Source organism: Rhamphochromis longiceps, linkage group LG5, assembly GCF_057381845.1.
Source record: "Rhamphochromis longiceps isolate RC_006_pf linkage group LG5, R_longiceps_female_GT1.1, whole genome shotgun sequence".
Taxonomy (NCBI): Eukaryota; Metazoa; Chordata; class Actinopteri; order Cichliformes; family Cichlidae; genus Rhamphochromis; species Rhamphochromis longiceps.
In genome coordinates this window covers 7,416,070-7,428,880 of record NC_140561.1, presented here as the reverse complement: position 1 = coordinate 7,428,880, position 12,811 = coordinate 7,416,070, and the positions used below count along the sequence as shown (strand labels likewise).

Here is a 12,811-nt window from a genome sequence, read left to right as displayed (position 1 = left end):
TATACTTAAATAAATCAAAGCATGTTTTGTATGTGTGCCCCCTGAATAAAAGGTCTACATTTTGGTGTTAGAAATGAATAGTGTTGAAAAAAAAACAACAGTCTCAAAAGAAACCTTTGTTTTTCTCTAAAAGTACTGTACTTCTAATAGAAAAAGGTCCAGGTAAAGTCACCCATGATAAAACAAACAAACAAAAAGCAACCATAAAGCTATTGACAGATCACAGGCTGTAAAAGCTGATTGAACCACACTGCATTTGAAAAACTAGTGGCTGTGCATTCATGCTAGGTAGGAGGTCCACGTAAAAATAAAGTTGAAGTGCTGCTGACAAAAATCTGAAAAGCTCTCTTTGCCATTTTGCATGCACTTTTTAGATGGTATCGAACTCCAGCTCAGCAGTCTACCACTCCCCCGTCTACTTTCAAGTTGTGCACAGTGTCAGGCTTCAGTCTTGATCATGTGGGAAAAATAACATCTATGGAGTTTAGTTTAGTTTTAGTTAGCTTTTATACAGCTCTGAACAAAAAACTGATAAACTTACACTTAAGGACAGTTCTGCCAAATGCCCACTTTATTAGCCAGAATTATCTATTTTCAGAATTATCTATTTTAAAGAATATTTGTTCTCAATATATAGATGGGATTATGTAAAGGTGGAGTTGTGCTAGTCAAAGTGCAGTCAGTTCATATTCTTAATGACAATCGAGGATCTTAATCTTTAAAATTCAATTCAATTCCACTTATTTATACATCACAACAACAGTCCCCTCAAGGTGCTTTACATTGTAAGGTAGAACCTACAATTAAACATACAGAGGAAAAACGCCACAATCATATAAGCAAGCACTTGGGCGACAGTGAGAAGGAAAAACTCCCTTTTAGCAGGAAGAAACCTCCGGCAGAACCAGCTTCAGGGAGGGGCGGGGCCATCTGCTGCGACCAGTTGGGCAGAGAGAAGAAAGACAGGAAACAAATAGGGAGGGGATAAGAAGCATGAAAGTCAATAGATCTACACTGAACAAAAATATAAACGCAACACTTTTGTTTTTGCTCCCATTCCCCATGGGATGGACGTAGAGACCTAAAATTCATTCCAGATACACAATATAACCATCCCTCCCAAACAGTGGTCACAAATCAGTCCAAATGTGTGGTAGTGGGCACATCTGCTATATTGAGATAATCCATCCCACCTCACAGGTGTGCCACATCAGGATGCTGATCTGACATCATGAGTAGTGCACAGGTGTACCTCAGACTGCCCACAACAAAAGGCCACCCTGGAATGTGCAGTTTTTTGTGCTATTGGGGGTCTGGGGACCCAGAACCGGTCAGTATCTGGTGTGACCACCATTTGCCTCATGCAGTGCAACACATCGTCGCATGGAGTCCATCAGATTGTCAATTGTGGCCTGTGGAATGTTGGTCCACTCCACTTCAATGGCTGTGCGAGGTTGTTGGATATTCGTGGGAACTGGTACACGCTGTCGTATACGCCGGTCAAGCACATCCCGAACATGCTCAATGGGTGACATGTCCGGTGAGTATGCTGGCCATGAAAGGACTGGGACATTCTCAGCTGCCATCTGCCCTGAACAATGTGAACCATGATTCATCCGTGAAGCGCACACCTCTCCAACGTGCCAGACGCCATCGAATGTGAGCATTTGCCCACACAAGTCTGTTACGGCGACGAGCTGGAGTCAGGTCAAGACCCCGATGAGGACGACGGGCATGCAGTTGAGCGTCCCTGAGACGGTTTCTGACAGTTTGTGCAGAAATTGTTTGGTTGTGCAAACCAATTGTTCCAGCAGCTGTCTGGGTGGCTGGTCTCAGACGATCTTGGAGGTGAACCTGCTGGATGTGGAGGTCCTGGGCTGGTGTGGTTACACGAGGTCTGCGGTTGTGAGGCCGGTTGGATGTGCTGCCATATTCTCGGAAACGCCTGTGGAGACGGCTTATGGTTGAGAAATGAACATTCAATGCACGGGCGACAGATCTGGTTGACATTCCTGCTGTCAGCATGCCAATTGCACACTCCCTCATTGCTTGTGGCATCTGTGGCATTTTGCTGTGAGACAAAACTGCATATTCCAGGGTGGCCTTTTGTTGTGGGCAGTCTGAGGTACACCTGTGCACTACCCATGATGTCAGATCAGCATCCTGATGTGGCACACCTGTGAGGTGGGATGGATTATTTCAATATAGCAGATGTGCCCACTACCACACATTTGGACTGATTTGTGACCACTGTTTGGGAGGGATGGTTATATTGTGTATCTGGAATGAATTTTAGGTCTCTACGTCCATCCCATGGGGAATGGGAGCAAAAACAAAAGTGTTGCGTTTATATTTTTGTTCAGTGTATAAGAGCAAATCTGAGCAAGACCATGGACTTTCTTTTTTCTCAAGTCCACGTTTGTTTTTTTTCTAAAACTTAGTGCCAAATAAAAAGATGAGCTATCCTGGATGCTTGGTTTGCAAATGTAGTCAATAAAATAGCGATACACGATTGTATCCCTACGCCAAGACTGAAAGTGGTGGTTCCATGGTGTAATGGTTAGCACTCTGGACTCTGAATCCAGAAATCTGAGTTCAAATCTCGGTGCAACCTGTATTTTGGACAGGGGTAGCTCCCCACTGCTTCTTTGAGTGAACTGGTTAAATGCAGAGGACTACAACATTTCCCATGTGTGGGATTATAAGGGTTGAAAAATAAAGTTCAAATTAAAAATGTTCTCTCAACCACAATCCTGAAAGTTGTGAGAAAGCCTCAACTCCGGTAAAAAAAAAATTAACTTTTGAGTATTTTTTCCAAAAAACAAAAAAAACCCCAAAAGAGATGATTTCCTTGACAGTAGATGGAATCATCATAAATAATTTATGACCATTTAAAATCCTTTGCCAAACTCACAGGTACTCAGAACTTTTTTTCCTGGATGTCTTAGCGACTCCTTTGGATCTCAGCAGGATGACACCATGAAAGCAAAGAGAACACAACCGCAGATGTCAGAGGTTCAAATAACACAAGTTCCACCAGTCGTTTCTACTCATTAGTGTCTAACCTGGAAACTGAGAGTCTATTTTTATCTGTTTGATGATGTGATGAACTTTTTCCCCATGACTGAACAATTAAATTGTTCAACAAGTATTTCACTTTCTTATTGGGCACTGCTTTAAACACCTTAGCACCCAACAGGTTACTGGGAAAAAAAACCCTATAACTTAGCTATAGGGTCAGGTTTTACCTGGATACTAAAAAAGCATATTTTCAATAAGCAGAAGATAACTCTTTTTTACTATGAGATATCAATTTGGGTGTGTCAATTAAAGGGGTAGATGTAAAAATGAACCTAGACCTAGGCCTAAACCAGTTAACTGGACACCTGATGGATGTCAACACGGCCAAACCAAACCTGAAGCAGAGACAAGGAGGAGTTGGGGAAGGATAAAATGAGGAATAAAAACTATGACAGAGTCAAGTTTGAATAAATCTGAATGGAGTCAGATGGAGAATAAGCAAAGAGGATATGAGAACAGAAGACGGCTTTAATGAGGTGTGATAGATACCTGGAAAGGGGGCTGTTGATTATTATACCTCACTCAACAATGTGGTATATGATTGTGTGTGTGCACGTGTGTGTACGTGCGTTTGTGTGTTTATGTGGTGTATTTGATGTTAAGGTGAGCTGATCAGTCACTGGAAACTCCCCCGTATGTCCCTCGCTACGAGCTGTTTAAGGTCAGTTCGTCCCCGTGGCAACATGGAACGTCAGTGAACTCCCCTACCATCACCGCCACTGCTCCCAGAAACCACAACACGACTCTGGCCAAATGCCACTGTCTGTGCGTGTGTGTGAGTGAGCGTGGATGTACACGCATTTGTGTGTTTCCTGAACTCTGACAAATGCCACTGACCGGTGACACTATCAAGCCAAACAACAGGGTCTTGGTAGGGTTTTCAGATCGTGTTAGGAGCGCTGGCTTTACAAAGTCGAGGCCACGCTCACACACAAACATACACTAACAGCAGCCAGCTTTTTCTTTTACCCTTCTTTGCTACTGCTATTTAATTTTTTTCCAAAAGTTTATACTCGTGTGTGTGTACCTGATATTTATGTACAATATGTGTGTTGTCCTAGATAGACACACACATACACAATCTGCCAAATGCACAGGTAGTAAACTAATTGGACTTTAGGCCATGCATTTACTTCATATGCATTAATGTGACTGTGCATATAACCGTGGCCCTTCTCATTTGCCTCCAGTGACAGGCTCGCCTCTCCTCGCTAATACTAACACGATGCTGCTTAGCTTCTAATTAAGATGTATGAGTCACCATGTCCGCTTGTGTGCGTGTGTGAGAGAGAGAGAAAGAGACAGAGACTGTGTGTGTCTCATCATCATAGTCTGCCACACATGAATGGTGCTGTCCGCGTTGTGTTTGGCAGGGTTGAATGGTTTTGCGGCCAGGAACGTTGTCTAATTTAAGATGTCACACATGCTCGGTAGCTCATTTACGCAAGCCGCGCACGCACTCACTACACTGTAGTAGCAGGCGACAAGCGCCCATCCAAAGGCCATACACACACATGCACAAACTTGTGCCACGGAACATCTTGATGGACAGACAGTTGGGCGAGGGGGTGTTGATGAGACATACACACAAATGTCATCTGTTTGCGAACCCACACACATGAAAATGCACCACTTTTTAGAAACAGCAGCCACTGTGCCTTCAGTTCCCTGGCAGGGTGATTACTACTTTTATCACTATGCTCATCATCAATCATCAGCCCACAGACACATGCATGGTGACAAAAGTGCTCCAGCTCCTTAACACACATGTAACATTCTTGTTAATTGCTGTGTCTTATGAGCACAGATACACATACAAGGGGATGGAGTGAAAGTCAAAAATTCTGATAAGTTCTTTTTTTTTTTTTAATCGCGTGAGTAAAAATGGAAATATTTTCATTACCGAGAACTAAAAATGTTTGGGTGTACTTTTAGTTACAGTCAGTGTCAGGTGCAACTCCACAGCAATATAATATGTGTTAAATGGTCACCATCCTGCACTACTGTTCTAAATAACAACATAGCAGTTACTAATCAACCAATACTGACATTTAAACTGAGTTTATGTGGAAAGAGAAAATGTATGGTGACCTAAAACCTTTCAAGAATTAAAATTACTTCTGATTAATTCCATGAAGGATAAAGAATGAAAACTGCTCAGACCAGAAACAACAATCCATCAGCGTGAACACAGCACCAACTTGTCACTGATCAGAGGTGGGAAGTAACAACGTACAAAGCAAACATCCTGCAAACCAAACCAAGCTATGCTAACTTTGTGTTATTCAAATGCGAAGCACTGTGTTGGACTGGTACATCTGGTTGAATTGTGTAAATCCACATAGACACTAAACACTACCCTGAAAAACCCAGTGGATCTCACATTAGAAATGATTGTGATTACTAAGTTGTGATCCTTTGGTTCATTTTTAAATTGAACTTTCACTGCTTTTGTCCTACATAAAAGATTCAAACGGAGTACATTCTTCTGAAATAGAATTCAGATTGCATTGTCATGTAACAATGTTATTTTATACGAAAATAGTTAGTAGGATTGTCCTTCGAGGAGCTACTGTTTACTTTCTCAATTTCTTACTATAGCTTAATTTTTAAAAAGTATCAGTTCCTGCCGCAAGTGGAGGAGTTCAAGAATCTCGGGGTCTTGTTTGCGAGTGATGGGAGAAGGGAGCAGGAGATCGACAGACGGATTGGTGTTGCGGCCGCAGTGATATGGACGCTGCACCGGTCCGTCGTGGTGAAGAGAGAGCTGAGTGTAAAAGCGAAGCTCTCAATTTACCGGTCGATCTACGTCCCTACCCTCACCTATGGCCACGAGCTGTGGGTAGTGACCGAAAGAACGAGATCGCGGATACAAGCGGCGGAAATGAGCTTCCTCCGAAGGGTGGCTGGCCCCTCCCTTAGAGATAGGTTGAGAAGTTCAGCCATCTGGGAGGGGCTCAGAGTAGAGCCGCTGCTCCTCCACATCGAAAGGAGCCAGCTGAGGTGGTTCGGGCATCTGACAAGGATGCCTCCTGGGCGCCTCCTGGGTGAGGTGTTCCAGGCATGTCCCACCTGGAGGAGGCCCCGGGGCAGACCCAGGACACGCTGGTAAGATTATATCTCTCGGCTGGCCTGGGAACACCTTGGTGTTCCCTCGGATAAGATGGAGGAGGTGGCTGGGGAGAGGGAGGTCTGGGCTTCTCTGCTTAGGCTGCTGCCCCCGCGATCCAGCCCCGGATAAAGCGGAAGAAGATGGATGGATGGTATCAGTGTCATATATTTGGTAGAAGAACCACCTTTTTAGTGAAGTGCTCTATGTGAGTTTGGTATCAACTTTGTGGTATAACCTAATCAGTCCTATTAGGGTTTGTTAATACTGATGACTAATATTTTTCTTGTTTTATTCTCTGGACATAAGAAAGAAGACATTGATGCACTAACTCAGTGTTTCCCAAACTTTTTTTGTTAGGCCCCACTTAGTTTTACAAGAAAAATCTTCACCACCACCCCCCCCCCCCGCACAAACACATCCTCCAGCCACACACACCCATATTTTATATTCAAACTCCACTGTGGTTTATTTCACACCTCAAAGATTTCGTAAACAATTAAACAAATAAAAGTAAACTGCAATAAATTACAGGTAGCAATGAAATAAACTACTGATTCTTTTACGCTACGTCCACACCTACACGGGTATTTTTGAAAACGCTGCTGTTTCTATGCGTTTGGGTCTTTCGTACACATGTAAAGGCAAAAACATAGTTTTTCAGTGATTTTAAACGCCATTTACGTGTGGACGAGTAATACAGAGTTTGTCACGCAACGTCAAAGGTATGTGCCTTTTTTCTGTGCGCATGGTGTAATTATTTTACGTGTAGTTGTTTTTTTCCTGTGTAATAATATTCAACATTGCTATCAATACATTTTTCAAAAATGGGTTTAAAAACATAAACAACTGTGGGATACTGTTTGTGAGTGGTTTGGACAGGGGGAACAAATTATGGCAGGATCAGCCTGATGTTATTTGTATCCCAATGTAACTTTACTGTATAAAGAGCTAACATCTCCAAAATGTCAGGAGTAGTTAGTCACTACAACAAGTGTTTGTGAACTAAAAATAAAAAATGTGGGATACTGTTTGTCTGTGATTTGAGAGCCCAGCGCTGCTCCCGACGCAGGGAAAACAAATTCTGTCACAGAGACCCACCTTGGCACTTGTGCAGGTGAAGCCAAAGGAAAGATATGCTTCATCATATTTTCTAGTCTTTGGTTTGGAAACATATTCAGCGATGCTTCATCTCCTGCTCTGCGTTTGTGTGGGAGCCCTGTCAAAAAGCTGTCCATTATGCTAGCAGTGTCCAAGCATTCTGGGTTTTTTTTTTCCTTTTCATCCCCCCCTCCCCCCCTTTTGGAACCTCTGTACTAACTAGTGAAGACAGTGTGTTGAGAAGATGGAAGAAGTAGATTGAGGAGCCAATGAATTTAGAAAATGAGAGTGAGAGGAGGATGGATGGAGGATAGTTAGTGGAAGTGAGAGAAGCTAAGAAGAGGATTTAGAGTGGAAAGGGTTGGTTCAGATGACATACTAGTACAGGTAGGAGATATCCTTTTTAACCAGATTGTTTAACATAATCTTGAGGAGTGACAGGATGCCTGAAAAAGGCGAAAAAGTGTATTATACCAATTTCCAACAACAAGGTTGATGTGTAGAGCTGAGTAACTACAGAGATAAAGCTGATGAGCCACAACATGAAGATATGGGAACGAGTTGCTGAAGTAGAAGTGACACATTAGTCAAAGGTGGGGGTGGGATTACATCAGAGATCAGCTCTGATACACTTCATGTTTGCAGTGGTGAATGGATAGGTTGACTCATGACGTCTCTGTGGACTTTGACGTTTGCAGATGACACTGTGAGCTGTAGTGAGAGATCACAGGTGAAAGAGAGCCCGGACAGGTGCAGCTGGGCTCTGGAGAGAAAAGGGACAAAACTCAGTAGAAGCAAGCCAGAATACATCTGCGTGAATGTGTGGGAGACAGGTGTACCAGTAAAGCTGCAAACAGCAGAGGTATTGGAGGTAAGATGACTTTAAATACATGGGATGAACCACCCGAATCAATGTACACTCCACAAGAGAGGTGAAGAAGCGAGTGCAGGCAGGGTAGAGTGGGTGGAGAGGAGTGTCAGGGGTGATTTGTGAAAGGGAAGCTTTACAAGATGGCAGCAAGACCTGCTATGATGTATAGTTTGGAGATGGTTGCACTGACAAAAACACAGGAGGAGGAGCTGGTGGTGGCAGAGTTGAACATTTTAAGGTTTTCATTGGGAGTGAGCAGGATAAACAAGATTAGAAATTAATATTTCAGAGGGACAACACAGTTTGAGCAGCTTTGAAATGAAAAAGGAGCAGACAAAAGAAGAAGTGTTAAATATTTTTCCTGAAATCAGCCCATTTTAATTCCAGGAACTGAAGCCAGTTTTTGTAGGAATACCAGCAAATAAACATGTTTTTTTCTAATAAAAACTTCAGGTTAGCCTTAGGCTTTTAAAGCAGCACTAAATACAACAAGGAGATGTATCTAGACATGTGTTCACAACATGACATGTCAATTATTCAGGTCATGATTAAGGCCAAAAAACTCAGAATTTATGTTCAATAGTATTAGTAAAATATGAGCTACTTTCACATCCCGCCTCTCTGCTGGTGTGAGGCTGTGAACACAAAGTATTCAATCTACTGTAATAACAAAGCAATAAATTATAGCCTTTGTGTAAATGACCACGGCAGACCCGGGTGCAAGTTCATGCTTTGCAGCATACTTTATTGACTCACACGGTTGCTGTTCACAATGCTCACAGAGCTCTTCCGCTGCCCGCTCAACATTATCACAACCACCACAAACACAGCACCCATTACAATATTTAAGTCGGCGGGGCGTGATTGCAGATGCCGTGCAGGTGCGTCCGCCTTCCCTGCACGGCACCGCAGGCCACGCCCCGCCATGCTATGGCCCTTTCCTCAGAAATGTTGACTCTAAATATCACACAGTCTGCTTGTTGACACTCCTGAAGATCTTCTTACCTGGTCACACAATCTGCATTTAGCACCACCGTCCTCCGTGTTGCAAGCCAAAGCTGGTAACAGACATTGTGTTAGCTTGATTGACAAAATAGGCTGCTAGCTACCTGTAACCTGTCCTAGCTACCTGTAGCCTGTCCTAGCTACCTGTAGCCTGTCCTAGCTACCTGTATGAGGCTAACTGCAGTAATGATGCAGGCAGCCTGATGCGCTGAATGAGGCATTACCATATAAACATAGTTCCTCAAGATCATTCTAGGAAGTTGGAGAATGTTTCTACTAATTAGCCACAAGGATTTGTATTCATTAATAGACATTTTTGGAATGTGTTGCACCCAAGTTGGTTTTTTTCCTGTTTCCTGTCATTACATTTTCTGGGAATTGGGAAAAGGTCTTGACTGGTCCTTCTGGGAATTCCCTGGATTAAACTGTAGTACAGATATGTGTGTTGCTGGATAATACTACAAGTAATGAGTAGCGTTAAAAAATTAGTTTGAACTAGGGCTGTCAACGTTAACGCGTTAACGCCTCATCATGATTAAAATTTTTAATGCATTTAACAAATCTGAAGCGCAGAATGGACAAGCTTTGGACAAACTGCCCGAGATGTGCTGACAGAGACATTTCAGGGACTTTGAGTCATTCTGCGCTTCTGCAGAATGACTCAAATTAATTTGATTTTAATCGAATTAATCGTGATGATGGATTAATCCACTTTAATGCATTAACGTTGACAGCCCTACTTTGAACAGATAAAGTAATAGATTACTTTTTTTTAAAGTGCTGTGCGACGTTTAATAGATTACAGTTGTAAGTAGCATTTTATAAGAAGCACCACTCAAGGAAAAGAGTTCTGAGTAAAATCTGAGAAAAGGAATGTTGCATTGCTGCTTTTAGGTTTTTCATATGCCTTGTAATCAAGATACTATAATCTACTATAAGTACAGTGTGACAGCCTTTATGCTTTTGAAGTTTATAACAATCAAAAGCAGCTATATTGTATGTGGGCATGATAACATGCTCATAATGGCAGCGTGTAGTAGTCATAGGGTCTGTATAATGTTTACTACCATTTCTATTTTAGTTTAACACCACCAGCACACTGCAGTAGGCTGATGAGAAAGTCAGAACAGTGGCATTTGACAATGAAATGTTATGTCAGGGTCTAGTACCTGGAAAATAATCCCCCCAGAGTATTCTGGATCTACTTTGGGATCTGGAGGTGGGGATGGAGGGGCATCCTTATCAGACATCTGAATCATCTGAACTGGCTCTTGCAAAGGATCAGGGGTTCTAGTGTGAAGCCCCCATGAATGGTGAGCCCAAACCACACAAAATAACTTTCAGTGAATTCTCAAAGCTTATAACCATGTGTGAGGGTTGTAACTGGTAAATCACTCAAAGCGCTTTTATACAACATGCCTCATTCACCCAGTCACAAGCACGTTTTTCTACACCTAAGTGGTTTTGACCAAACAGTCACACTCTGATATTCGCATCAGAGAGCAACGTGGGACTTTGCTATTTTCCCAAGAATACTCTGGCATACAGCCAGGAATCAAACCACCAACCCTCTGATTCGTGGATGACCTACTCCACCTACTGAGCTACAGGTGATAATAGGAGCTACCAAAGTCAGTTATCATCCACCTGTGCTGACCTTTTCTGTCTGTCGATCCTGCTTGTGCTCCCTCTTTCTCCAGTCAGTGTGAGTAAGTTTTAATCTGTTACTTGGTTTCAGAGTTGGGTGCACCTCTGTGCCTTTCAGCCCTCCTGGCGAGCATACCTGAAAATGGTTTGCTGATTAACTCACTGGTTTTGCAAGCGGTCATCACCTGCTGCCTTCTTAAGGCTGACGAGATTTTTCAGTTGTTACCAGACCACTGAGTCTACTGTAGGGTGGAGTTCGGCTCCATGTTTGGCACAGAAACTTCTTTTCTGTGCCAAACCCACTGTCATTGTGAAGTGTGTGCGCGTGCGTACCTTTGGACTTCCTATGGATCAAGCTTCAGCTAAAACCCAGCCAGCCCTCCCACCTGCTCCCCTCTGTTGTTATTGTCTGAGTCAAACATTCTGCTGTCTGCATTAAACCTGTTCAACTTTGATACTTCTGTGCTGAGTGTGAGTTCAGGTCTGGTGATTATGGACTTGACGGACATGTACCTAATCCAGAGAGCCATTACCTTTCATGGAGCTCTGCTGGGAGAACATGAGTGAGTCCTCTGTCATCTCACCTCTACACGAGACGTCTTCTGTCGACGTTATTTATTATTCATATATTAAGGGGCAGAACACTCAAATGGACTTAGTATAAGCAAGAGCTTCATTAGCATTTCTTACTGCCTGAGTTCATTATTAAATTTCAATGTGTATTTGATAAAGGTTGAAGTTCAGATGCTGCTGCTCCCAGAATATTTAGTCTGTGACAGGAAGAAGTGTGGAGGGTTACTCCATTGATTTGTTTGGATTTTGGCTGAGGACAGTAGTTGGGAGGACAAAGCTTCCCATTGGGCTTTTTCTCATTGATTAAATAATTACACGAGGAGTGAATTAGCTGCTCAAGTATTGCCTGATTACCTTCACTCACTTGATTCTATGGGTACTGGGATGGACAACCACATTCATAAGGACTGCCTCACTTAAGCTTATAGTTCCTGTGAGGCTTCTTTGTGGATAGTTTCCACTTTCACTGAACATGGAAAGAGAGCGAGTATGATGAATTAGGTGCTGAACCGATGCAATTCTAAGGTCTCATCTCTGGAGGACAGTAGCAGAAGAACTGTGACTGGGACGTGTTTATACTGTGGCGAGAAAGAACATTTCATTGAATCCTGCCCCCAGTGACCAAAAGACCTTCTTATTTCATTTAATGGTTTCAGCCAAGATTTGATGTGAAAATGATTCCGTGTCTCACCAAACTTTAAATTATTCCAGGGAGGAACAAAGTTTTTTGGACATAAAAAAAACTAACTAAACAACTTGACATTCTGTTAGAAGGCCCACTCCAGGTCTCCACTCTAAGTGGCAACAATCTTGCCCATATTACCCCCCACCAGTCTCTTCTGCTCTCTGGAAATCACAGTTAAAATATCTACCTTTACATTTTTGATATGACGTGCACGCCGCTTGTTCTGGAACGCCCCTGGCTTAAGACTCACAGCCCCACTATAGTGTTCTCTAAACAAGACAACTGACTAGAGCCTCTTTTGCTATGAATGTTGTTTGCAGTCCATTCTGAAACGTAAGACCTGTTTCCCCTGTGTATCGTGACTTAGTAGAGAGTTAGCACCATTTCCCATCAGTTGACTCCCAAGCCACCATCAGGCACAATATTGAGCTATATGTCACATGCATTTTGTCTACACTAAGATCTAATAATTGTGCACATAACATTAAAAAAACGATATAAAGGTATTTAAAGCTTGCAAGTATCAATTACAAGTAAACATGTGGCATTATAAGCCTCTGAGGTTTAAGTCATCATCAGTGATGACCCTAACTCTAATGTTAGGCAATCAGAATTTATCATTTTTGTTTTTCTGGAAATGCTTACCCAACTGTAGGCAATCAGGGTACAAAGTAAAGTAGTGCTCCTAACTGGCATGCCTTGTTTTCTCCAAAATATGGGCCTAGCCTAAGGGTGCCAT

General features: G+C 42.6%; 1 non-coding gene across 1 annotated transcript; it reads left to right on the top strand.

The window, feature by feature from the left end:
- The first annotated feature begins 2,542 nt into the window (after nt 1-2,542).
- Nucleotides 2,543-2,614, top strand: trnaq-cug (transfer RNA glutamine (anticodon CUG)). Its single transcript has one exon. It is a non-coding gene; the product is annotated as a tRNA-Gln (tRNA).
- The last annotated feature ends 10,197 nt before the right edge of the window (nt 2,615-12,811 follow it).